Source organism: Euprymna scolopes, chromosome 1, assembly GCF_053919585.1.
Source record: "Euprymna scolopes isolate OS-2025 chromosome 1, ASM5391958v1, whole genome shotgun sequence".
NCBI lineage: Eukaryota > Metazoa > Mollusca > Cephalopoda > Sepiida > Sepiolidae > Euprymna > Euprymna scolopes.
This window is the reverse complement of record NC_136482.1, coordinates 48467500-48472492: the sequence shown is the minus strand read 5'-3', so window position 1 is coordinate 48472492 and position 4993 is coordinate 48467500.

The following is a 4993-nucleotide window of genomic DNA, read 5'->3' as shown; positions in this document are numbered from 1 at the left end:
GTGTCGTCTATAGTATCAGACCTGACAGAATGGTTAATTGTAAGTATAGACAATTTCATACCCTCGAAATGTTCCAGCAAAAACCTAACAGCCAGCAATGGTTTTCTCCAGAATGTGCTGCTGCTATTGCGCACAGAAATCACTTTTTCCACGGCTTCCAACGTAATAGATGTATGGAAACTAAAACCGCTTTCAGGACTGCCAGAAACCATTGTAAGAAAGTAATAAAGAACGCAAGAGAGTTGTATGCTGTCCGTCAAGTCTAAAGTAGCTGAACAGCGGCTTGGTTCCCACCAATTTTGGCAAATTGGAAACAGAATCCTGAACGGAAGCGTGTGCTTTATCCCAATTATTATCAATGGACCTGAGGTAATCTCGTCAGCATCAGACAAAGCCAAACTCTTTGCCAAGAACTTTGCAGCCAATTCTACCATTTGCGACCAAGGCCGCCAACCCGCAATATTTCCTCTTGTATCAGAAAACACACTATGTGATATACAAATACATGTATGTTATGTCGCCAAGCTAATCAAAATCCTTGATTCCAGTAAAGCAGCCGTCCCTGACGGTATTCTAATTATAGTACTAAAACAAACTTCAACCGGAGCTAGAACCCATACTTACAAAACTGTTTAAACGTTGAAGAATTGCTTCCTATCACCCTGGAAATCTCATCAGCATGCCCTGTATTTAAGAATTCAGGTGATAGTTCATCCCCCTCTCAGTACAGGCCAATAAGTCTCGTGTGCGTCATGAGTAAGTTGCTGGAATCTGTGTTAAATACAGAAGTAATCAACCATCTCAGGAAACATAACCTTCTTAGTGACACACAATATGGTTTCCGTTCTGCTAGATATACAGCAGATGTGCTTACAGTAATATCTCATAGGATTAGCGAATCTTTCGACGGAGGCAAACTTTCTAGGGCAATTGCTCTTGACATATCAACGGCCTTTGATAAGGTATGGCATAAAGGTTTACTTCACAAGATATCCAGCTATGGTACAGCTGGAAATATCTTCTCAATTATTAAATCATTTCTCTCTGATAGGATCATAAGATTAGTAGTTGATGGGCAAAATCAGAAGCTCACAGTATAAATGATGGAGTCCCTCAGGGGTCCATCTTGGGTCCAACGCTTTTCCTGATCTACATTAATAATCTTCCAACTCACATCCTTACATCATTCGTAGGCATTTTTTTTGACGACACTACTATCTATGGTAGCACATCTAAGACAGTAAACGACTAAGTTCTCAATGATGCTCTCTCCTCTGATCTTGATCACGTTGTACAATGGGGAAATGAGTGGATGTTACTTTTAATGCATCCAAAACCAAGCTTCTATCTTTACATCATCAACGTTCTGATCCCCATCTGGCATCAATTAAAATGAATGGCTCTCGTCTTGGGGAGACCTCAAGTTTTTACAGGTTTCTGGGATTGACCTTTACTCCTGATCCTAAATGGAATACGTACATCAAATCTGTTGCCAAGGCCGCTGGAAAAATGGTCGGATCCTTCTATCGATCTAGTAGATATCTCACTGCTGATGCAATTCTCTATCTATATAAGATCCAGATACGTCTAAGGATGGAATAATGTTGCAACATATGGGCAGGAGCTGCTAGAAAAGACTTGCCCTGCCTTGGTAGGGGTCAAAATAGACTGCGTGGCCTGGTGGGAGATGTCCTTTTCTCTTCGCTGCAACCTCTATCTAACAGAAGAGATGTTGCGAGTTTGTCTCTGCTTTATCGTTATTTTCATGACAAGTGGTTGGCTGAGCTTCAATATAGGGCCCCCCTCGCCAAACTTTCACAAGAAACATTAGACTAGCTTAAAACATTATCAATAATTTTCCACACTCTTTATCTGTGCCTAAACCAAAACATAGATTCCATGATCAAAGCTTTTTTCTGTGAACTGCACGCTAGTGGAATTGTCTTCCGTTTTCCTGCTTTCCAGCTGTCTATAATATGGTTGTCTTCAAGTACAACGTGAACAAATTTCTGATGAGCCGTTCCACTTAAGTTAACACATTTACCGAACTTCCATTACTATCGATTACTATATTGTTCTTTTGACTACTCTACACTCTTTAAGCTTTATCCTTGAGTGACCTATAAACCTTTATATGTGGTGACGCCTATGTAAAAGCAAAACAGCTTGTCTCAGGAGACCCAAAAAATAAGACAAGTAGCGCATAAGTTCTTTTCCGAGATATACAATATAACAACCGATGTGAGAAATATGAATTAGGGAAAATATCTCAAAGGGTGTCCACAACTTCCTAGAATGTATAGTCCAGACCGATGACAAAATTAGATCTAATTATACAAGATGTATTATATTTTATTAAATATGACTATAGTGATTAATTTGCACCGAATAAAATAATTATGATGTATAGAACCTAACACCAAAGTGTTCATTTTTACCTTAAAGAACAACTATTAAAATAAGAAGAATATTAAAGCTAATTAAAATAATACAGATCGCTTCCAGATTTTTTTTGTTGTTTTGTAATTCTTCTTTAAGTTATATTACTCGTTGTTATTATCACTTAACATCTGGTCAGCGACTCCGGTTGAAATCTTTGCAGTTGGCAGCGAAACATCTGGACAGAAAATCAAAAGAGATGACATTAAAACGTAGCAACTAATAACAGGATAAAATGTCTAACGAAATTAATTGATACAAAACAGAATACATGGTCAACTTCAATATGACAGCTTATCATATATCCTGTTAGAAATAGTTAATAATAATAATGCTCCTGGCAGATATCTGATAAATTATGGAGAAATGTAAAGTCGCCGAAATATTTTAAAATGTATACATGATTTAATACGATATTAGGAAAACTCAGACAGATTTTTAAGCCCAACAGACGCCTTGATTTTCCATTCCCCATCCAAATATTTAAAAGCCGTGATGTAACGTGCATATGTATGAGCTATCTAAAATATAGCTTGAATTATGGCGTGGTCTGAATAAACAGAATTTTTCGCCAGCTATAGCAAATTATTCATTTATAACTTTGCTTCGTGCACAATTGGCATGTCTTAAATATTCATTTTTTTATTAAAGTAGAATATATATATATATATATATATATATATATATATATATTTGCTTTCTGCAGAGAAACTATTAAAATGTACATCTATCACTTATCCATTATTTATCATTTTTTATGATATATAGAGATTGCGACCTATGCCCAAACGTTTTTAAATAGGGGTGTTGGACTAAAAGTAAATGTAATACTTATTTATTTAGTAATTTATATATTGTTTAAATTAATCATTTTAATATTTATTTATTTTATTAAAATAGAAGGTCAATATTTTTTTTAATATCAGGGGTCGACGTTCTAGCCTTCGCCCTTTGAAATTCAATTGCGTGAGACCGAACCGAAATTATTGCTCTTGTTTGGATCTTGTATTAATTTAACTGATTCTCGGCCGATATTCAAACCAGACTATCAACGCCAGACATACCTTCCCTTGCGGTCGTGATATTTCCAAAGAACAAACGGAGCATCCCTCCATCTGCACAGAGTAGGGTTTATTTACAACATAGCATTTATATTTGTTATGGGCTGTCCTCACAGTGATAGAGTATCGCCAACAACGTATTTAAAAGTATCGTTAAGCCAATTCCTCATGTCTGTCTGATTATCCTTAAGCCATTATTTAGTCTTTTATCCAGATCTTTTTAAAGTTTGTAATGTTTACAATGTTTGATGGCCAGTAAACTTTAATGAAACAGATGACAACATTCAGGTGTTTTAGTGTTCCTCCCTGTCCTATGTTCTAACTCAGTTTGTCAACGAACCTACTTGGGTAAGCGATGCTGATGGACAACGTGCACTCCTTTTATATGTTTTTTTTTCTGACAACATGCACTGAATTGTGCCCATACTCAGTGCCGTCGGGTCTAGAAACATCTGCTAACTTGGTTGACTCATTAATTTCTAAAAGCTATGTGTAAGAAAACTGCATATATTCCTCTCCAGCGACGAGTGAAATTATCTGGAATACACCACTATATCTGTTCGTGATATTGCGAATCATATCCAGAACCTTGATGAAAGCAAAGTAACTTTTCTTAAGAATATCCCAGTGTTAGCAGTAAAAATCGGCAACAGGAATTAGGTTCCGTTCATGAAAAGCTGTTTAACAGGATCATGAACGAAAACTGTTTTTCCTCATTAGTTTGACCAATATTTAAAAATAGTGAAGCCCGGTAATCTTAAGACACATCGATTAGACTTATGTGTGGTATTAGTAGTTGCTTCAATCAGTGTAAAATTACAAAATTTTAAACAACCTCAGCAAATGCCACTGGCTCAAAGACAGGAAATATAATTACGGCCCGGCGAGATCTGCAACAGATTCACTTACTGTAATCTTAAATCGGATCAGTGTCGACTGGGTTTTTTTCTCAACAACCGAACCTCTGGAGATATCATAGGTGTGTTATATGTTTTGGAATCAACGTCTACTGCACAATGATTTCCTGCTATGCAATATCTAGAAATGTCTGCGCAAAGCCCAAATTATCAATGCCAGCATACCTCACGAATAATTCCTGGAAACAACCCTTCATCATTGCTTTCTAAATTATATTAAAATTTAATTCGCAGAAATGCATGCAAATTAACGTACTCACTATGGTTACAGTGCCAAGACAAACACAGGACCAGGATCTGTTTTAGCCTCTCACTTCAAATCCGTAGTATGTGTTTTAATGGATAAAGATGATTGGTTTATTTTAATAAACCTAATTCGCATTTATTGTTTCAACATAAACGCTTTGATATAATTGATATAGAAGGCCTTCTGTAAAAGACACGTTCTGTTTTGACAAAATACTGGGTCAAGCTTTTAATACTATTATGGTTGTATTGGAATAGAAAAAAATAATCAAATTTTTTGCTAAAGGTCCGAAGAAAACGTAGTTATTTTTACTGCACTAAAAGCTGTCT